This window comes from Thermobia domestica, chromosome 1 (assembly GCF_964235325.1).
Source record: "Thermobia domestica chromosome 1, izTheDome1.hap1.1, whole genome shotgun sequence".
Taxonomy (NCBI): domain Eukaryota; kingdom Metazoa; phylum Arthropoda; class Insecta; order Zygentoma; family Lepismatidae; genus Thermobia; species Thermobia domestica.
In genome coordinates, this window is record NC_137454.1 from 255,542,691 (window position 1) to 255,566,826 (window position 24,136).

Below are 24,136 nucleotides of genomic sequence, written 5' to 3' on the forward strand. Positions count from 1 at the left end.
GAATCTTCCACTGCTGCGAGAGTCTGACCTTTAAAAGAAAGATGGGCATAAAGCTTATCTTGAACAAGAGTGTAGATGCAAAAACTCTAAAGCTGAGGGTGAATCAAGCGACTTAATCGTTTTGCTCCTTGCCCTACTCCAACGAAAAACAACAGAGATGATCGTATATCCTGAAGAAAACCTGACATCATATAGCATGAAAACCTAAGAACTTCCACGAAAGTATTAGTAGATTTTTTGTTATAGCTTTACAAATAGCATGTGTGTCACTCTTAAAATTATGAGTGTCACTATTTAAAGTCTGTCCAACACTGTTAGGAGACGACAAACAACAATAAATACAATTTGCAGTTAATGGTATTTCTAAACATAAAATACACAAAGAAATATATAAATGTAACCGAGAAAGTTCTGTCGTTTTTTGTGGAGGTTTGTGTTCAACTGACCCTCACAACTGAGTTGAATGCGAATGGAGCTAAGGCGAAGGCCAGTTGTTGATGTGGGTATTTCTAACTACTACCTGGTTGTGCCAGTTCAGTTACACCGTGAACTTGCGTAAGGACAGAGTGAACATGGGACCTCCACAGAGCGTCATAAGGGCGTGTATGCTATACGAGTTCACATTGGGGTCAAACGCCGCTGCAGCGGGGAAAAAGATATGCCAGGCCTTTGGTGAGGGTGTCGTAGCTACTCGGATAGTGCAGCGGTGGTTGAACAAGCTTAAGGAAATGATGAAACACTCGAAGGTGCACCACATACAAGAAGACCAAAACATGTACAAAATTAAGATCTTCAGGCAGCAATTGAGGCGAACAGTGGCAAGATATGTGAGGAACTTAGACTACAATTCAGTGTGAGTGGAGAAACTATTCGGCAGCACCTTCATCAACTTGGGAAGCACTATAAGTTGGGTCGATGGGTCCCACATGATTTGACTCCGGGCCAGAAAACAACTCGAGCTGACACTTCTGTTTCTTTGGTGTCTCGTCCGAGGAAGGAGCTATTTCTGAACAGGGTGTTGACATATGATGAGAAGTGGTTCCTGTACAAAGCTCCACGGCTCCGCCATCATTGATTAGCATCCCATGAATCGGTTCCAAAACAGCCGAAAACAGCACCGCACTAGAAGAAGGTCCTCCTGTGTGTTTGGTAGACTAATCGCGACATACTGCATCGGGAACTGCTACCAGCTGGTCAGAGCATCAATGCAACTGTGTACTATCAGCAGTTGAGCCGTGTTCAAGAATTTCATTAAAATAGAATACATTTTACAAGCAATTGCCAAACAGATGAAGAGGAATGGACAGAAAGAGCAAATGCATGTTTGATTCAATGGATGAGGCACACTGACGTTTCTTTCAATAAAATAAAATCATAACTTTCGTGTTCTACAAGAGAAAACTTCTCGTAAGCTATTTTTAATGAGCATATTAGTATTTTTGAACTAGGTTCATAAGTCACAACAGTTGTAAAATATTGATAATGAGATAGTTTGTAGTTTTAAAAGTATGTTTACGGAAATTGTTCTGTCGAAAAATGAATTACAAAGCTTTATTTAACTATCTCACAAGGTATCAATAGAAATGGGAAAAGTTTTGAAAGAAATTGAGTTGGGTGACCGCCAAAGTGAATGACCATCTACATGTTCTTTTTTCCAACAACTTCAGAACAAATGATGAATTGGAATAAAGTTTTCGTTGGCGTGGAGACAACATCATTCTCTTTAAATTGCCGAAAACCGTTCTCAAATTGATTCTTTATAAAGTTATTTAGGGAAAATTGTAAGGATTACTACATACATTTAGTGGCAAAAGTTTTAAATCATTTTAACACACATGTGGTAAAGTCTCGGTGTTAGTTTGAACTTTCAAACTAACTGGAAATGGTCTAATCACACTAGAAATCGATTTTGTTAAATGGAAAGTGATAGTTTAGATATGAAATGACGCTAGAAAATAAGAAGAAATGAACATATTTTCTCTTCAAGTATCTCCTTTGCTCTTAGAATTACACTAAGAAATGTACTATTTGTCTGATAAGTTACTATCCTGTTTCCTAGAGTAGCTGCTGCTGTTCTGTTTAGACAGTGTTATAGATTGAAGGGATGTTAGGAGGGGATACATAACTTCATAGGGTGGTCGGAGTGTAAGAGCAGCAAAAGTCAGTAGATATAATCCGTTTCTTATTTTGTTGTGTTACTGTATTCGATTATTGAAGTGATTCTGATTCAAGAACTATAGGGAAACAAGAAAAACTTCCACCCACAGTTCGTAAAGGATTGAAGTTCTGTAAAGAAGAAAACTCACAGCCGTATAATGTTGTTTTGTTTTAAAATATTCTCTGATATTTAAAGTTCTTATAAACTTAGCAGTTATCTGGATGGTTCAATGTTTGATCCCATGTTCAATTGAACGAGAACACGAATTAAAGTATACAATGACTGCTGTCAATCTTTGATTTCATGCATTTTCTCAATAATGTTTCTTATGCTTTTGGGAGGCAAGGAAAATTAACTATGCCTGTAAAACTGTTTTACACTTTCGGGAAATTTTTTGAAACAATACTTACTTGGTTTTGTACTAAGTTCTGAATCTGAACTAAAAACTAACAGATTCTATTCTTAAACATTTTCTTCCGTTCTAAATATGTTACTTCCAGTTCTTGGCGGAAGATTAAAATTCACCATTTAATGAAGTTTTCAGGATTTATTTATCATAGCATTTAATAATTTCGCAAGATTGATATTCCTCAATTTTACGAGTGATGTATGCGACCGTGATATTTTATGCACTAAGCTATCTTGCCAGTACTTTCTCGATGTCAGTTTCAGGGCAAGGAAGACATGTAATAATAGTAAGTTTTAAGGAAAATTTTCAAATTTTTTGGTGTATTACTTACTAATTTAGATCAAGATTGCCATTTTCTACTTAAAATAATTAACTTCCAGACTGTTTTGGAAATTCATATCTTTAACATTAAATTTAGCACAATAAATTTATTTGTGTACTGTTTTTGTTTGTTCGTTTGTTTATTGTAGTTTTAACATTTTAAGCACCGAAGCTACATGAGACATGTACCTACAGTTGAAATCCGAACCATCGTATGTTCAAATCGCAATGCTCTCCTACCGGGAATCGAACCCGGGACCACGTACATGAAAGACACACAAGGTAGAAGTGTGGTGGTCTTATTTTCAAGTTTAATTGTGCAATACACCCTGGGTTGAACATCCCATACGAGTTAATAACCTCATTCTGTATATAAATATACTATACTGTTTATAATTCTTGTAATACTTTTTAAGCATTATGCTTATAATGAAGAATCAAAGAGATGCTGCGCAAAGAAATGTGTAAAAAAAATGTAATAATTCATTAAGAATATTTACTGGATGATATATGTAAGGATTTTTATCTACGCATCTCCTGTTTATGAGCGTCAGCAGGCCTGCTAATTAGGAGCTTGAAACCTAGCCATCTCACATACGAAAACGTTAATTCAGTTTAAAGCTATGTTGTTCGATAGGATTTCTGTAGAATGAACAAACATTAGCTGAGGAATTCCTCCCCCCTCCCCCCCGTGCAATGCCTATACTTCTTGCTGTAAATGTATCAGCGTAAAAGATTTTTCTGCTTTATGTAAATTTGTTATTTTAAAACCATGGAAGCAAGTGTTTGCAGCTTTTTTATTGAAAGCCCTTTTTCTGGTCAGTAGAGATATCTTCTATCTATTTCATCATAAAAATTGTGACTGAAAGCTTGTGTTTGTTTGTTTATTTGTTTACACGTATCTGTTGTCAAAAGGAGAAGAGCACTTTATTTTTTCTTCATCTTCTTCCTCCTGGAAACGAAATTCACAGACTATTTGGCAGACGCTGCTAACGCAAATAGGAAAACGAGATCCCATCCTGCTGGCTGGCTCCGAGAACTTCCACAGTCGCCACCGTCGTTTCGTAGAGCAATAACCAACCAACCAACCAGCCTGGCTGAATATCGATCAATGCATCGTGGCTCTACCTCTGCCTGGCTGCTATGCTGGCCGGAATTCTCTAGGGTATGATGGGTGCACAAACACACTCTTTTAGCCACATGCACACACACGCTGCGAGATATACAGAAACTAAAGCACTCATGCTTTCAACAACAAAGAGAAAGGAGAGGAAAATCATTGGACTCAAAACACGCATTGATACACACTGTAATGCATACGCGCAAACACACGGCCAAGTATAAATAACATCTAGACTCACACACACACACATACACGCACGCACGATGACTCAACTTCACATGGTAGAACTAATTGCAGCCAGAATTGTTATTGTGAGACTAAATGTAAACTGAAATTATTTATATTACAATACAAAACAATTTGCTAAGATACAGGGTGTCTAAGAACTCGTGATATATCGTTTGGTAGGGGCTTGCAAAAATGACACTAAATCTTTTTTCATATGAAAATTTGAAATACAACACTGCATGGACAAACTATGAGGTTATGTTACACAATCACAATAACTTATCACATGAGAGAAAACAAAGAGAAAGACATTATGCAATACGAACGTTGAGAATGTTCTGCAAGTGACATTATATATATATATATATAGTAAAATCTGTCTTCAGCGGAATCTATCGGGATTCATAATGAAGGTAGACCCATGCAAAAAAAATGCATGCATGTAATGGACATACTGAGATAAAATATTTGTACACACTTAGTCAATTTACAGTATTTATTTCTACTACGAATTAATATACAAAAATCTTACAATGAACTTTAATTCTTACATCATCATCATCATCATAGGTATTCTGCCTTTACTGGCAGGTCACTTCAAGCAGCTGAGAAGCTTCCATGCTCCACGGTCCACCGCTAACCTCTTCGTCTTCACGTATGATCTTTCTGTTTTTATATCATTAATTAATTGTACTCTCCTTCACCCTCTGCCTCTCTTTCCCGCCACCATACCCTCTATGACGTCCCTCATGATACAATTTCTTCTTAGGCAATGTCCCAACCAGTTTTTCTTCCTCTTCTTAACAATATCTAAAAGTGTTCTTTTTCCCCCACCATTTCTAACACCCACTCATTCGTTTTCCGCTCTACCCAACTAATTTTCATCCTTCTCCACACCCACATTTCGAATGCTTCCAGTCGTTTTTCATCTCTTTCACGTAATGTCCACGTTTCCGCCCCATACAGTACAACACTCCACAGGAAGCATTTTATGAGTCATTTTCTCAATTCTCTATTCAAAGTCCCACTAAACAGATTTTTCTTCCCCCTAAAGGCTTCTTTCGCCATTCCTAACCTTGCTTTTGTTTCACGTTCGCACTTCATATCATTACTAAGAATACTATCCAGATATCGAAAACTATTCACTTGTTCTATTTTCTCTCCTCCTACTTTTATATTTGACACAGACCTCTTCGTTCCAATCACCATGGTTTTTGTCTTTCTAACATTTATTTTCATCCCATATTCTTCAAAGCCAATCCTCAGGTTTTCTAACATTTTATTGATTTCCTTTTCAGATTCTGCAACAAGCGCCATATCGTGTGCAAATCTTATGCATCTAATCATTCTACCTCCTACCGAAATGCCGTCATCATGATGTAAACTCTTTTTCACTATCTCTTCTAGATAGACATTAAATAGTGTTGGCGAGAGGCAGCATCCTTGTCGAACTCCCCTTCCAATTGCACTCTCTTCCGTCAGTTCTTCCCCTACTCTAACACTTACTTGTTGGTTCATGTATAAGTTTCTTATGAGTCTTCGATCTTTCCATTCCAACCCTATCTTCTTTAGAACTCGCAACAACAATTCCGAATTCACGTGGTCAAAAGCCTTTTCTAGATCGATAAATACAACATACACCTCTTTCCCTTTTTCTATAAATCTTTCACCGATCGCCCTTAATAATCCAATAGCATCTCTTGGGCCCTTACCTCTTCTGAACCCGAACTGCTCCTCCTCAACTTCTTCATTTGTTCTTCCATATAGCCTTCTATTCAGTATTCGGAGCAAAATTTTAGCCGCATGAGATATGAGATTAATAGTTCTATAATCCTCAAATCTCTTTAGGTTCGATTTCTTAGCCATCGGTATCATGATCGTCTTTAGGAAGTCTTTTGGCCACTCCCCTGTCTCATGTATTTCATTGCGTAGTCGGAACAATTCCTTCTTTCCCTTGTCTCCTATATTTTTAATGAATTCGATTGGTATATTATCTATCCCCGTTACCTTTCCATTCCTAATCTCGGATATAGTCTTTTCAAACTCATCCCGAAGAATACTAAATCCTTTATCATCCTCGCCTACTTCATTTTCTACTTCAACATTTAGGCTACACGGTCTCTCCCTACTCTCATATAAGTCTTCCACGTATTCTTTCCATCTTTCTATGACCTCATTTCTCTCGCTGACTACCTTCCCATTTTTATTTTCTACTGCCATCTTAATACACCCTTGTTTCCTCCGAAATTCCATAGATTTCACCTCCTTATACATTTCCTCATATTTCCCAACTCTTTCTAATTCTTCTATGTCCTCGCATTTTCTTTTGTAAAACTCTTCCCTCGCTCTGTCGGTTTCTCCCCGTAACTCATTATTCAACTTTCTGTACGTCTTTCTGCCCTCTTCTGTATTAACCTGTTTTCACCTCTTCCTTTCCCTCATTTTCTGCAACATCCCCTCTGTAACCCATGGTTTCTTAGCCGTTTTGTGTTCGCGGTAACCTACTGCTTCTTCTGCAGCCTGTTGTAAGCAAAGTTTAATGTATTCCCACTGTGCGTTACTATCTGCGCCTATTCTTTTCTGGTTTGAATATTTTTCTGCGAATTTTTCAACGAAAAGTTTTCTTATTTCCTCGTTTATCAACTTTTCAGTATTCAACACTTTGTTACGTACTTTTCTTCTGTCTACATTTTTCAGTTGAATATCTACTTCGGCCAGCGCAAGATTATGATCAGAGAAAATATCAGCCCAGAGAAGAGTCTTCGCGTTTTTTAAGCTATTCCGGTACCTGTCCTGAATCATAACATAGTCTATTTGATATCTTCCACCGTCTATTGGTGATTTCCATGCATATCTTCTTCTCTTGTGCTGATTGAACCAAGTATTCCCAATTACTAATGAATTCTGTCTACGGAAATTCACTAGTCCATCTTCCCTTTCATTTCTTTCTCCTAAACCATATTTGCCTACGATACTACCTTCCTGTTTCTCTCCCACAACAATTGCATTGAAATCTCCCATCACAATTACGCGTGCACCCCTCTTCTCCCTATCTATAATTTGTTCTATTTTCTCATAATTTTCATCTACTTCTTCAGTTGCATGCGAAGTCGTCAGTGCATATGTCTGTATCACCACTAGATCCTTCGTTTTCCCTTTAAGTCTTAACATCATAACTCTATCATCAATATATTGTACTTTTACTACCTTCTCCTTTAAACGCTTTCCAAGAATTATTCCTACGCCATTATGACCGCTCTTTTCATTACCTGAGTAAAACATTCTATACCCTTCACTGTTCAATACCCCATTACCTTCCCATCTAACTTCACAAACTCCTACCAAATCTAGGCTATTTTGTTTCATTTCTTCTTTAAGATTTTCTAATTTTCCTCCCTGTAACATAGTACGTACGTTCCATGCCCCTATCCTAAACCTTTTGCTCTTCCCTGTCTTTTTTCTCTGTCTCTCTTCCCCCCATTATTACTTTTTCGTCCAATAGTCCTTCCCAAGGCATCCCACTCCCGGAGATCCGAATGGGGGGATATTTTACCTCCGGAACTATATTTTGACTTGCGAAAGACCATTGTACATATGTTCTCTTTTTGCTGCCAGCAAACTAGGGGAAATAGAGTGGTAGTTTTCCGTTGCCTTCCACCCCGCAGTATCCCAGCCGTTAAAGTCACTTTGACCACGCCTGGGACTAAATGTCCAAGTTGCCGTACCAATCACTATAATTTCCGCCAACTTGGCTACTGGAGAACTGCTGTCTTCTCCCAGAACACTCTTCGTCTGGCTACTCTATTTAGACCAATTCGGTAGTGTGGCTCTTCTGGTAGTGAACTACTACCGACATAACTCTAAATTTTACTGTAGCATGCAATTAATTCTTACCATGAAGAAAAAATCCTTTACATGTGTTAACTTTATTTTTCTCTAATAGTCAGAAAGGGTTTTCTGTAACACTATTGCTTTCTCTCTAATAGCCAACGAAGGTTTTCTGTACACAAACTACACATTATTGATTTGGCTTCTCGACTTTCCACAATCACATTAGCCTCAGAAGCCACCCTAAACATATGAGTGTCATTTCGACTTAAATTATAACAGTTTCTTTAGGCATTTGACAGCATTTTGAGAAGTCTTTAGCACTCTTCTTCCAATTCAATGTTATATTCCTGTTATCGTTCCACCTCTTCTCCTTTCAAATTTCAGTGTAATTCACAATTAAGCTATCTGTATTCATTTTGTATGTTTTGGTTTATATATCACTGTCTGTTTCGTTGACAACGTAGTGTATTCTATATATGTATGTCTAACCTCTCATAGAATGTCTGAAAACATTCTAAACGCTGCTGCTTGTACTCAAAACCAGGCCTATATCCAGGGTTCAAGAGAGTAGAGGCCGAGAAAGTTTGGGGGGGTTACTTTGAGTTCACCTTACATCCATATACACATACCAACAAACAACTGAAAGTCTCAAGAGGGCGAAAGGTAGTCGCAGGGGGGCTTGCCATCTCTACTTGTGGATCTGCTTAAAACCACCCAACAGTAAGTAGTCAATGCCTTTCATTCTGCTTTATTCCAAATCACTTTCGATTTTGGTGCAAAATGGTATATTTTTCTCTGATTGTTCCCAATCCTAAAACTTGGTTGGACTTATCCCTCAATAAAATCCCTCAATAATTAGTGGTATATTTTCCTCTTAGATTTAAAAGTGTTAAGTTCTTTAATTGTTTTGCATCACAGTGTTTTGTTTGCGATAGAAGTTTTACTCCAATTTATCTAAGGTTGAAATACGTCAAACAGAAAATTGTGAAATAGTCCCATTTTATGAGAACGTGTTAACTACAACTTTCTTTAAAAATTACCCGATTTTCATGAAACATCGAATTTTATTAGTCTTTCCTATTAGGTATATTTATTGTGGTTTATGTAAGTTAGAAATAAGGGGTAGAAATTTACCCCCCAAATTTAAGAACATGATGCAGGGTACTTTCATAAGAAAGAAAGTATCATATTCATGAATCAAGGCGTGTGTACTTTCGCAAGATAAATAATTATTATAGTACTGTATGTAGTAGGACAATGTTATGAAAATCTTATAGATAAAGAAGAAAACTATCGGACGTTTCTACGATAAACAGCATCAGCAGTATTTAGAATTAATAAAGAACAATTCAGTATGGAAGGTAATATTTCAACTTAGGATAAAGAATTCACTTAATACAAAATTAAGAAAAGAAAAGAAACGACTCATCAAATGTCGTATAAAGTATTGTATGAAGCAGATTCATGTACTGTACTTAAAAGAAATTAAAAACTACTACACGCCTTTGGATTATGAGCATGGGAAAGAATGGAAAAAATTAACTGGGTTAAAAAAAGAAGTAAATATTGTATTAGATTGATTTCAGTTTAAGATTCTCGTTTAACCTTCAGGCTAAACGAGACGTAACCCACTGAATAAAGTGACATCCAAACCACACTCGAATTTTATCCGAGGCAACTAATCCCAACGGGAATTGAATTCGGGATCATGCACACAGAAAACACTCGTTCATGAGGAGAGACTAGAAATAATGAAAAAGGTGGAGAAGAAAACTAATAAAGAACATAATTAAAAAGATAAAAATATATTAGAGAGAAAATAAATTCCAATCTCGTGATACAGAGTAAGTGGAAATAACAGTAAGATCGTATTAACAGACAATATTAAATTCCTATATGAAGTCCAACATGATATTGGATGTTGCTAGTGCACGGGAACTCAATTCGTGATAAGAAATATGTCTGTTCATACAAAAATATTTATGTTTATATTTTTATGTATGTATTTGTTTCTACTACATACAGCGTGATTCAAAATTATGTGAACGATTACAACTCCTTATAACTTTTTTTTATTAATCATTCAAATAGCTTCAAATCTTACGTTAAACGCTAAAACTCTCGAGGTTTTTATGATAAAAAATGAAAGTAGTATATCACAAATGTTCTATGTGGGCCCCCTTTGTTATCCTGGATACATCTATTCGATATTCCAATTCCGCTCAGACCCGTTTCAACATGTTTGCATCAACAGTTTGCACTGCAACAGTGATGCGCTCTTTCAGTTCATTCACATCTTGGGGTAGAGAGGGTTTGTAGACAATGTCTTTTAGATGTCCCCACAGAAAAAATCGCAGGGAGTTAAGTCCGGTGATCTTGGTGGCCAACGTAGAAGCTGATGATCATTTTTACCTGACCGCCCAATCCAGCGGTGTGGCAGTCTGTTGTTGAGGAAATTTCTGATATTGTGATGAAAGTGACATGGAGCTCCATCCAGTTGATAGATAAAGTTTTTGCACTGTCATGTTCGAGCTGTGGCATAAGCCACGTAGTAAGCATTTGTAGAAATGTTTGTCCAGTCACAGTTCCTTCGTCAAAGAAGTACGGACCACAAACTTTTGAAGATGAAATTGCACAAAACACATTCGTCTTCGGTGAATCACGCACAATTTCACAGATTTGGTGAGGCTTCTCAATTCTCCAAATGCGAACATTTTGTTTATTCACTCTTCCTGTCACATGGAACGTAGCCTCATCACTGAAACAAACTTTGCCCAAAAAATCATCAACAACACTGTACAACTCTTGAAATGAATCACAAAACGTCTTGCGACACGTGTGATCATTAGGTGTTAAGTGTTGTAACAACTGCACTCGGTATGGATACATCTTTAAATGTTTAAACACTACACGCCAAACAGTTGTTTGAGGCACTTGAAGCTCTTTGCTAACTCTTCTTGTTGACTTTTGTGGGCTGGGTTGAAAACTGGTTCGAACCCTTTCGACATCTGCCTCAGAATTAGACGGACTACCGGGCGATTTTTCTTTACAAATGCATCTCCTTCTGTTGAATTTGTCATACCACTTACGTATGGAGTTCTTTGGTGGTGGATCTTTATGAAATTTTGTGCAGAACTCGCGTTGAACACTAACAACAGACCGACAAACGTGAAACTGTAAAACGCAAAATGCTCTCTCTTCACCACAGGCAGCCATCTTGGAACTAATCACTCTGCTACCTAGCGGATAAATTTTAAGCTCCTACGCTCGTTCCAAACAAAACTTGAGGATAATATTGAAAGTATTTTCATATAGATTTTATTGTTGATAGAGTATTATCACTTATAGAACGTTTCCTTATCGTTCACATTATTTTGAATCAGGCTGTATTAATAGTCTCCATTGCAAAATGTATTAGAAAAATGTAAATTACACATTCCAACATACAGTAGATTAAACCTATAGTACAGTTAGAGATTGAGTCATGAGGAAAGTATAATACACAAGAATGCTGTTTATAATGTGGTTATGTGTTTATAAGAAACGTCATGGGTTTAAATTGAATTTGTTCACAAGACAAGATTAGTAAACGGGCTTAAATATGAAAAATAATAATTTTATAAACTAAATAATATATAAAATGCATTTAATCATATCAAAGTTACATATACGTACTAGTGTATATATTTCTTGAATTCTAAATTAAAAATGAGAACAAGGAAGAGAGGAAGATATTCCTGTAATATAAATAAAGTCTTGATGTAGGCAATCAGCATTACAGATAATTTAGTTGGGTTGTATAACGTCAGGAGTTTATGCAGGGAAAAGTAACAAAATTGAGAATGCGTTACTTTAAATGAAACCTATTATTATTTAATATTGATATTACTATAACGCAAAGTTTATGTTAAATTCTGTATATAGCTAAACTTGTTTTGGTTTCATTAAGACATCACACACACATACATTTTAACACCGATCGATGACAATGGAATGGAATGTCATAAATATTGAGTACAAGAACTGCAATGGGTAATTTACTTCGTAATATTTCTAAGGTTACTCTACATCAAAAACCTAAATGATTATTCATTTCTATTCCATTTGTTACTTTGCGTCGGCATGTAATTTCAGGTAAGAATTTATTTCCTCTCATAAGAATTAATTATACACTATACATTTTGAAAAATCAATTTCTGTTTTCTTGCAGATATGTTGTTCTATTCTAATGGTTATTATTATACTCTTTTCTCTGTACTTTGCCATTACAACTGATGAAACATATTTCTAGAAATAGGTATCGCATTACCGTTTTCCAGGCGAAAACGCCTTTTTTGGGGGGGGGGTAAATTCAGAGCTACATGATCTCCCACTTAGTGTGGTAAATTTATATATTTTTTTTCTAACGATGTCCATCATTTTAAAAATTACTTTTCCCTCTAAATTCATTTGCTCGCTTACAATTACAGTGTATCCTTACTGCGAATGTGAGACTACGTTGTTAGTTTCGATTTGCAATATAAATTATATTTATCTGAAAAATGTAGCTATTAAATAAACCATTAGGTGAAGAATATATCAATATTCGTCAAGATAATAAAATAATACTTCGATTATTAACGAGCTTTACTTTACGAGTAAATTTTTGCCATTTTAACTACTTATGAGAGTTTGACTATACCCTTTACACATTTGCAATATATTGCCAGGTGGTATGCTCGAGCGGTATGCATCATGTTAGCGATCTCAAGCCTTTTCTATTGCGAGTAGGAAGTCTTCTCATTGCATGGATATTATGTATTGACCTCTTACCATTCATTACATTACATAATTTATTTTTTATTGTCTCACTAGCAGCGTTCACCCCGCTTCGCTGCGGTCACCCCGGAACGCAATAAACTTTGTTACTTAGATAATTTTTACTTTTTCGCTTTCAAGTGATATGATAAAAACCATAGAAGATTGCAGTAAATGTTAACATTATATCGCCTGTCATTTATGTTAACCCGCCCCGCTTCGCTGCGGTCACCCCCGAACGCAATAAACTTTGTTACTTAGATAATTTTTACTTTTTCGCTTTCAAGTGATATGATAAAAACCATTATAACGCCTGTCATTTATGTTAACCCGCCGAGTCACAGGGTCATGCGGGTTGCATATAAATACGTTTATTTTTATACCTATGATGAACTAATAACAAAGGATTTGTACGTATGGACACCTGAATGGTCAATTATCTCAAGACACTGGTAATTGAAAATTAAAGTGATATGATAAAAACCATCTAGGGTCCAAATCCTAATAACCCCCCAAAAATGAAAGAAATCGGTTCAGCCGTATTAGCGTGATGAGCGGACAAAGGATTTTGTGCGTTCTCTTTTATATATATAGATTTAGCTAAAAGGGTGGAGACAAAACTGAAAAACTATCATTCAAAGTACTTATACCACTCAAGCTCGAAATTTTAGCAGGGATTGAGGTGGAGCTTTGAAACGCGCCTGAGTTTTTTTAAATTATTGTTTTGCATTTCAGACACTTTTTTTTTTTTTTTACAAAACTATCGTTGTTCTTATCTGTTTAAACAATGCTTACGTTTAAACAATAAAACGCAAGAACGAACATACAATATACGTGAAAATACAAATTGACAATGTAACAAACACAACTATCTTTTACATTTCATTATACTTCCTCTTTTATTTAAATTATTTTTATTTGAAGTTACTTTTTAATAAATAGACGGTAGATATATTTTAAAAAAATCAATTTATATAACATAACTTAGTCTTGCAAGACAGATCTTACACTTCTTAACTAAACATAATTTCAGATATCGTTTACAACTTTAATGAAAAATGTGTTAGATCTCCGATCATACTGTTTACTAAAGGCGGCCACGTTGTGGTTTCCAAGGGGGGCAAGTATAAGCGACGTTTCAAATATAGTTTCAAATTTTTCTGTAACTAATGTAAAAATTCTATTGGGTTTTCAATATTCCCAAGTACAATTTCCTGTTAGTGGGGGCGAGCGCCCCACCTTGCCCCCCCCCCTGATGGGCGCCCTTGCTGTTTACCATCGTATTACTGCAAATTGTAGGACAGGATTCAGCAAATGTATTTGTGCTTACGTACCTGCGGACAGCACAGTGTTTACCAAGGGCAAATGGCAGAGTTAGACCGCGTTTCCATTTTACATTAATCTTGTAGCGGTCATAAAAAGAAAAGAAAACTTGAACCCCTATAATATTTATCTATGTAAACATAGTTATGAAAGGAACATACAATATTTTTTCCAATCTTGCAAGGAGTTAAACCATATGCAACTCTCTGGGTCGTCTGCTTGCTACCTGCTATCGCCCTCCCGCTGACATAAAGAAGAAAACAGTTTCGCTGCTTCCGAAACAACGGAATCTTTTGGACAAGGAGGGAAAGCGCGCCAAAATACAGGTTTTTAAAGAGGATGTTCACTATTTGACCACTACAGTGCACTGCTACATGGATGGAGATATCTTTCTTTCTTTCAGAAAGTTCTAATGTGTAAACAGTAGATAGAAAGATCGAGTTGCAAGATCTTTTTATGACAGCTACAAGATTAAAAGATTCATGTAAAAAGGAAACGCGGTTTTACGCTCTCTGCTATATTTTCTTCCTTTTCTGCTCAGTGCTTACAATCTCAGTGTAACACTGTTACTCTTTAGTGTAGCAAACATTAAAGAATTTTGAACTGATGTTATTGACTTGATGAATCTAGAAAACCGTTATCCCTTGTTTGCATTCCTTTATGATGATATGGGCGAGACCAAATTGTGTATATTATTCACAAAAAAGGATACAATTTTTAATAGGATGTAATAGCCAGATCCATGGCGCGACGAATGCCGAGACCTCCGTGGTTAACAGGAAGGGACGCCTGCAACCAAGAGTTATTGTTGAGTGAACTATTCAGGATAGATTCTAGATCGGTTTTCAAGGTGGTGTCATAGCATTCCAGTAGATCAGCATCCCGCCAAGAAGGAGCACAGCGAAGAAAGTATAGCAGCCTTGGCATGGACAATGAGGCACGTAGTAGGTAAAAGGCAGAGTGAGCTGAAATCAAGGAAAGACGTGTAAAGAAGAATTCTAATTTAGAAATTTTGTCTTTTAATATTGTTCGTCTTGCCTCATTAAATAATGCTGCTCCTAATAAGCTGGCGTTATCTGTCTAAATTCTTTGAATCCCAGGCGAGGCTTCGTCAAACAGTTTGAAGAGGTTATTAGACTGCTCATTGGAAACTCCAAGAAAGCTGACCTCACATTTGGAGAAATTCATTTGCAATCCGATCTCCTTAGCCCGTCTACGGATCATTTCTAATGTCTCTAGTACTGTGTCCTTGTCTCCAGCTATAGTCCCGTCATCCAAATACCATATGTTCAGTTCTGTATTTATACTATTAACGATGGATTGTAAAGTTAGTGCAAACAAACCAGGGCCAAGAGGATCGCCTTGTTGTACGCCACGCTGAGAGAGGATTATTTCATCTCCTAAGTATAAGTTGCTCGGTTGCGAGTAGCACTGATGTACGTATCGATAAATTGATGGAAAACTGTTTTTTACCTGTATGAGCATAGAGTCACGATTCAACTCGTTAAATGCGTTTCTGAAGTCTATTTTCAGAAAAACTTTCTCCTGCTGGTGTGGAAAAGAGTAGTTCATACGAGCAGCGTGGACTGCTGCTTCTGCTCCATGTGAGACGCAAACTCCCAGTTGGTGTGGGGATAGAAAATGTATTACATCCTTTCTGTCTTCATTCTATGGCGCTAAGCCATTGATCGAGACCATTCTCCAACAAGATCTTAGCCTAGTATCGGATTCGGATGTCAACGATAGCATTGCTAAGTGGTCATCTATAGTAGGATCAGATCCCCCTGACCTTTATAAGAGAGGACTACAATCCTCTTGGGACGATCCTCTTATAAATCATCACTTTTCAGCTCTACTTCAGTCATCCGATAACCCAGAAGATAAGGCCAGACTTCTAGCTACATCATCTCCAGAACCAGGAGCTTGGCTCCATGCTATCCCGTCACCTTCTTTAGGATTACATCTTCCCAATGATAGTTTTCGAATTGCCAGTGCACTGCGTTTGAGAGCAGATGTTTGCGAGCAACACAGATGTCCTGCCTGTAGAAGTGTCGTAAACAAGAAGGGCCTTCATGGACTCTCCTGTGCCAATAGTGCGGGCAGATATTCACGCCACTCCAGCGTCAACGACATTATCATGAGGGCACTAATTTCAGCAGGCGTTCCTTCTATATGTGAACCGTTGGGATGCAGACGGCAAGAGGCCAGATGGTATGACTCTAATACCGTGGAAGAAAGGAAAAGCACTTCTATGGGATTTTACTTCTTCCGACACCTTCGCCCCTTCAAATCTGCATTCTTCCTCAGCATAAGCTGGCAACGTGGCTGCTCGCCGGGAAAAAGAAAAGCGCAGGGAGTATAGTAATTTACTTGACAAATATCATTTTGTCATTATAGCTATCGAATCAGGTGGTTCCTGGGGTCCCGAAGGTCTTAACTTTATAAAAGAAGTCGGACACCGCATTTATTTATCGTCAGGAGACGCTAGAGCAACCTCTTTTTTACTGCAACGCATCAGTATGGCAGTACAAAGAGGGAACGTTGCATCTGTTTTGGGAACGCTATCCTCTGGTAAGGAACTGGAGGAGATCTTTTGTCTGTAATCTCGGCGAAGGTTCGAGGATGCTGTTGCAAGGCTTATCACAATAACGTGTATTAGTGGATAATTATATTTTGATATTCTGTAAAATGTAAATTGTGCACTGTTCAAGGAATATAATCTTTTGTAGTTTTGCCAGCGGACGTAATGCAAAGTGGGTTCTGTGCGTAAAATTGTTCATGTATGGTTCCTTGTTTTTTGCTGTTTGGCTTACTGTTTTTCTATCGCTGCGCTGTTAAAATTTGCATGTGTTACTACTAAAAGACGCACAGAGGAATATTTGTACCAAAAACCTGGACAAAATTATTTACTGTTTCTTTAAAAGTTCCTGAAAAAGTATGTATATTAACGTGTGATGAAGATTTTTTCCGTGTTGAAGGGTGTATTACAGTTGTAGTTTGTTTGTCAAAAATCTGTATTGTACAGTGTAATTACGTAACATGTTTATGAATATATTTTAATAAAACTGTTATTTTTAATTGTTTCATATTTATGCAGATTCTCATTACAAACATATATTTGTTAGTCTTTTCACCCTCTTTTCTTCTTTCACCCTATTTTGACTTGTTTATACTTCTAGGTTTATGCTGTAGGGTGATTATTGTATTGGAAGAACATGTGCATAGCCACTATTGAAAGAGACCGTAAATATTAAAATACGTAGGTAAAAATAAAGCACAGATAAATGTTACTTCTAACTTCTGTATACTTTGTAACAAGAAACATCAATAGCGAAAATTCTAGTGCAAAGGCTCGGTGTATTTACTTCAATTTCTGTTTACAAAACTGGAGTATAAATACATGTAATAATAATAATAATAATAATAATAATAATAATAATAATAATAATAATAATAATAATAATAATAATAATAATAATAAATAGTAATAAATTGAAGAAGAAGAAGAAGAAGAAGAAGAAATAAGAAGCTGTACTAATAGTCACTTTACATTCTAAGAAAATGCCGATAAGATAATTCGAAGAAAAAATGTATTAGTTTACGAATCATAAATTAAATGAAATTTAACAAAACTAGAAGCAATGAAAGTGTTAATAAATATATTGTATACTAAAATCATATGTATTAAAATAAATAGATAGTATAGTAAATGATAAATGGTAAATTAACAATTGCTTCAATCAAATGTGCATAACAAACTTTCTTGTGAACGAACTGAATCTAAAGCTTAAGGGATCCAAAGGTTCATCGCCACAAAGTCAGTCAATAAATTGTATCTTGTGAAGCTCAAATCCAATTTCCAATGCAAAATCTATCTTCTCTCAAACCGTGCTTCTATCTTTCTCTTGATCCACTCATATGTCTTATTTCTCAAGATCTGTGAACCACAATTCTAGAAAACGCTTCTTATGATTCTCTGCTATTCTTTTCTTAACAATTTCAAGATTAAAATTTCTGAACAATTATTATTTCCATATAGGATGCGACATGTGACGACCGGGATTCACATTGAAAATGATTCTCAATGTAGTTTCTAAGTAATGATGATTGATGGTGATGCTAGCAAACAGTGCTACGCACGAGACAGTAAGAACTATTGTTATCTTGTCATGTCTCGTAAATTTGAAAAATAAAATCTCGCCTCGTCTCGATTAATGAATGATTATTTTCTAGTCTCGTCTTGCCTAGTAGATTTATATATTTGAGTGTTGGAAGAAGTTCGAATAGCAGGCCTCGTAAAATATTACAGTTAGTAATAGGAAATATAACTTCTGTATAAAGATAACTGTTGAAGTTTAAAAAGGAAAAACACACTTCACTCAGGTTCCATATATATATATACAGAAACCACTCCAGTTAATAACTTCATGGGCTAACAGAGCTACTGTCTCTGTTCTGAAAGGAGATGAATGGAGAATGTTACAGTTTGAGCAACGACCAAACATTGAGTACTTTCAAACAAGCAAGGCAAATCCGCTATAGAAAAGTTGCAGATGATCAGGCAAATGTACGTTGACAACGCTCTGGGCAACAGTACTATGTTTAAGTAGCACCAACGGTTTGCGGAGGGAAGAAACAGTTTAGAGGATGATGAACGTACTGGTCGGTCAACAACAGTCCGAACTGAACACGAAATCGAAGAGGTTGCAATGGTGGTGCGCGCTAATCGTTCCCAGTCGGTAGACGACATCGCAGCAGCAGTACGAAACAGCCATGGTATGTGTCACAGCGTGCCACACATTCTGAAACAAGACCAACGTGAGGAGCGGATGACCACTTGCGGTGACAGTAAGGGTATAACTTTCTCCCTTTTTTTTTTTTTAGTAATCCGCTTATTTATATAAAATTCATTCGGTTTTGATAGAATATTATGCATATTTTCTTTGACTCTTTACCGTAATCCTCTGTGTTTAGGACAAAAATCAGTCAAGAAGAAACGATGAATTGGTTATGGATTTCTGCCTCCCATCGATAAAAAATGTGATCCAAGATATCTTTCGTAAAAAAATATTAAATTTTCTTGGAATATGGCATAAACTTTTTGAGGCTTGAGATTTCGTTTCCAAGAAGGGTTTAAAGCCAATTAAGAACAAGAGAGTAAACCTCTTGTACTTCAAGTTAAGATGAAGTATGATCTACATTGGTGATAACCTTCGTTAATGTTCCATTTTATCACAATGTGATGAATGTGTTTATTGAGGTTTTCACATAGTTCCCACTCTTGCACTTGAAATGAATCAAATATGACGCGTTCAGTGCACAAGAATTGAAATCCACTCTTGGCCGTTTTGAACATTTAACCCTTAAAATATTTATATGATGCTCCTTTTAGAGCTTAAAAGATCCATCTTCAAACACCGTAAATATATTTTAAAATGTTAAAAAAAAAAACTGTTCATATTTCCATATTTTTAAACGGAGTATGAAAACTTTACGATGTTTCTCATATTTTTTGTAATAGGACTTGAATTCTTTGTGCTCTGAACATCCAATATGAAGACTCACCTTCTCTCTAAGATTTAAATAAAAATTCCGTGATAACTTTCGAAAAACAAAGTACAATTTTGTCGAATATGGTCTAATTTTTTTCTGAGAATTTTCAATCTCTCAATTCTTTCCAGTTGAAATAGGCCAACAATAATAGAGCCCGTTCTCTCTAATTTTATATATTTTCCCAAATATTTATTAAATAGATTTTTGCAGAACATACAAGTAAAAATACTAATAATAGGGTTTTTTTTATTCGATTCAATACAATGAGAATTTCGGTTAGATATGAATTTATATATGATCGTTGGTTTTTCGAGGTTCTCTTGTCTCTATCTCCCAACAACGTTTATTTTTCACATTCTTGGACAATCATTGAGTTTTATTAATATTTTTTTCTTTAATCTTGATAACATAAGTAAGATTTTATACAGAAGATTTCTTTTTTCAATTATATATATATATATATATATATATATATATATATATATATATATATATATATATATATATATATATATATATATATATATATATATATATATATATATATATATACATATATATATATTCTGGAATATAATCTCATATCTTTATCATATAAGCTTCTTCTTTCTATTGCACAGGCGTTACGTAGACGTCCACCAAGAAGTAGTATAGTCGAAGTGGGGGCTTCTAAAGGCCCCACAGTGAAAATCCGAAAGAGATCTTTGAGCGTCTGGCCACCGTCGACGAAACTTGGTTCCTCTACGAGACTCCAGAAAAGAAACGCCAGTCCATGGAATGGGGGCATACTGGAAGCCCTCGTCCCAAGAAGGCACGGATGGGACTTCGTGCGGAAACAAATGACAATCGTTTTTTGGGTCAGGAAGGGATATTGCTGGTGGAATGGCTCCCTCCCAATACGTCCATCGACAGTGAGGGCTACTGCAGCTCACGGCATAGACTCCGCCGAAGCATCCAACAATGCCGACAAGGAAAAGGAGCCGTGGCGTTCTTCTACAACACGACAATGCACGGCCACATGTCAGTCGCCAGACAATTGCCACAGTGGATGAACTAGGGTTTAGTGTACCTGCGCACAATCCATATTCGCCGGATCTAGCTCCTAGCGACTACACTATTCGACACAATGAAAGAGGGCATGAGAGGTAAAAAGTTCAACACAAATGATGAACTCCACGCATTTGTTCAACAGTGGCAGAGAGACACCCAAAAGAATGGTTTGCTACACAAATAAGGAAGCTTACAGAACGGCGACAAAGGAGCATAGACATTGCCGGGGAATACCTCTAAAATAAACTTTAATCGTTTGTTCAATAAATGGTTCCTGTGAAAACAAATTAATTGTAGTGCAAATAATTTCTGAACGCCCCAAGTATATTATAAATGTTTAATATACGACCAACGAGTTACACGACACGCATCTAGTCTATAATCAAGTTCTGTCAAACTCTTCCTAGCATATAAGGGTTGATATCGGCCACCGCTGCAGTGGTGCGCTTACGTAGTTCAAACACAGTTGTAGCAAGTAGTGTCACAAATACCCTAAATTTTTCACAGAAATGCCGTTGAACTCCCTCCAGAGAAACCACACTGTACACTTTTGCCCATGTGTGTCTGCTTACATGCTGTCTTTTCGCTGTTCACCAGTGACCTGGCAAGTTGGAATAACTGCTGCTACAATGTGCTACCTACGGAAAGAAACAAAACCATTTGTTAGGGTTTGATAGTACTATAGTCTATCTTAATGCATACATCAACAAACATTTCAAACTGCTACTTGGCACCAGTTATAGAGGGGAGTGCCAATCATTATTGAACGAACTAAATATTAGAAAAAAACTTTTAGACTTGATCAATCAGTGTGTGTGTGTGTATGTGTGTGTGTGTGAGTGTAATCTCTGTTTACATACGTGTTATTAAAACAAAAGGAAATCATTGAAACCCAAAACGTCATTTTGACTCATCCTGTATTATAATGAAATGAAAGATGTAGACTTACGTTCCACAGTTATGCACTATAGGCTACAGCAGAGGTAGAAAACTCATGGTTGACACGATGTTATCAACTTGACAGTTACCTGGCAAGGAAGTGCCAGATATAACTGCTGAATAGTGCTCTCAAACGGGTCGGGTTGACCCGACCCGACCCGACCCGAGTCGGGTCGGGTCAACTCGGGTCGGGTTACGGGTCGGGTCGGGTCAGGTCAGCTCGGGTCGGGTTGTCGGGTCGGGTCAGCTCGGGTCGGGTTATCGGGTCGGGTCGGGTCGGGTCAGTCGGGCCAGCTCGGGTCGGGTTGTCGGTTCGGGTTGTCGGGTCGGGTCAATCGGGTCAACTCGGGTCGGGTTATCGGGTCGGGTTATCGGGTCGGGTCAGTCGGGTCGGGTTGTCGGGTCAGTCGGGTCGGGTTGTCGGGTCGGGTCAGTCGGGTCAGTTCACTTTGGTCAACTAAGTTTAGGTTGAGCTTAAACTCGGCTGGAGTCGAAAACTGCTGTTTTACACTACCTGCGTAATTAAAAATAGCAATTTTCAATTGATTTCATAGAAGCCATAAATGTATTTTGAACACTTGCAGCTAGTGTTTTTATGGTAAATGCTTATTTTTGTAGTTGTATGTACTTTAATTTTTAAATGTGGAAGATTGATTTTACCAATCGACTGTAATATTAATATCTACGCCAATATGGAGTCTGGATTTAGAACAAAACTAGAAGTTGTTTAAGCAAGATCAAAAGAAAGATTGGATATGGACGACCAAGCCCAAGCAGGGCCGCGGTAGCTCAGTGGTAGAGAATTCATCTCTGGTGCATGGTGTCCATGGTTCGATCCCAGCTTGTGTTAAGTAGGCTTTGTGGTGGAGAAACGCCGTGTAGTGGGTTTTCTCGGGGTTCTCCTGTTTCCTCCCACTTTCTTCATTCCACCATTTCATTCATTTCTCATGGTCACCATATCCCTTAGCCTCGAAGCAGAATCGAGGGACCTTAAACTCAGGGGTGTAGCTAAGGGGGGGCCATCGGGTCCAGGCCCCCCAAATGACCAGCTTTAAAAACATCATAGTAAAATTATCTCGATTCCTTCATTTAAAAGTAACAAAGTTATTGACAATTAATAATATACGGTAAAATAGTATGGAGAAATATTGTTTTTCCATACCGATCGAAAAATAGGATACATTTTTGTGACAGCAGATTACACAATTTACTGCGATTTATATTTGACAGTTTAAAGACAAACATTTTAACAAGATATTATAAATACAGCCATAAAACAAAGGTACTAAACTGATTTGTAAGTACATTATATTTTTATATGCTTTAACAAGTATTTTAAAAGACAGAGAATGGAAAATTTGGTGAGAAACAATGTTTTTATTCAGTTTGGATTTCATTCGCTCTCTTTTATTTCTACTCAGTGTAATAAAATAATTGTTTTTTTTTTTAAGTCACGAATAATAAATAAATATTTTTGTCAGGAAACTATAAAGAAATTAAGTGAAATTTAAAGAAAATCAATCTTGTGTACATAGGTTCTGTATACAAGGTCTTAAATTTAAATAAAAAGGTAACCAAGAAAAGTTTTGTTGCTTTTTCACCCACCACCTTCGAACATCGATACGTCACCTAACCTAGAAGATCAAAAATAGTCCCCATCAACATCGACGACCTTCTGAAAACGTTCCTGAAGGCCATGGAATTCATCGCGGTAGAAGTTGGTGGGCCGTGAAACGAAGAAGGTATCAGGTGCATTTTGGACTTTTACTAGGGATTTGAATTGGCGGCCTCTAAGGTGATTGTCCAAAGAATGGAACAGGTAATAATCGGACGGTGCAATACCCGGGGAATATAGTGGTTGCAATATTGTTTCCCATCCAAGGCGGAGAATGGTGTCCTGAGTCATCCTAGCCACGTGGGACTTAGCGTTGTCCCGTAAACGAGGACCCATTTGCAATTCAGAAGTGATGGCTCCAGAGTTTTGAGTTTTTGTTGAGCACAGCTCAACTGCTGACACTACACAGTTGCATTGATACTCTGACCAGCTGGTAGCAGTTCCCGATGCACGATGCACCATACACACAGAAGGACCTTCTTCTGGTACAGTGCTGGTTTCGGCTGTTTTGAAATCGGTTCATGGGACGCTAACCAATGATGACGGCGCCGTGGAGCTTCGTATAGGACCCACTTTTTATCACATGTCAACGCCCTGTCCAGAAATGGCTCCGAAACAGTAAATAAACGTTTCGGACTGCCGCGTTGCCTTCTGGCCCGGAGTCAAAACCTGTGAGACCCAACTTGTAGTGCTTCCCAACTTGATGGATGTGTAGCCGAATGGTTTCTCCACACACTGAATTGATGTCCCAGTTCCTCTTTGTACATGTGTTGTTCTTCTGGCACGTGG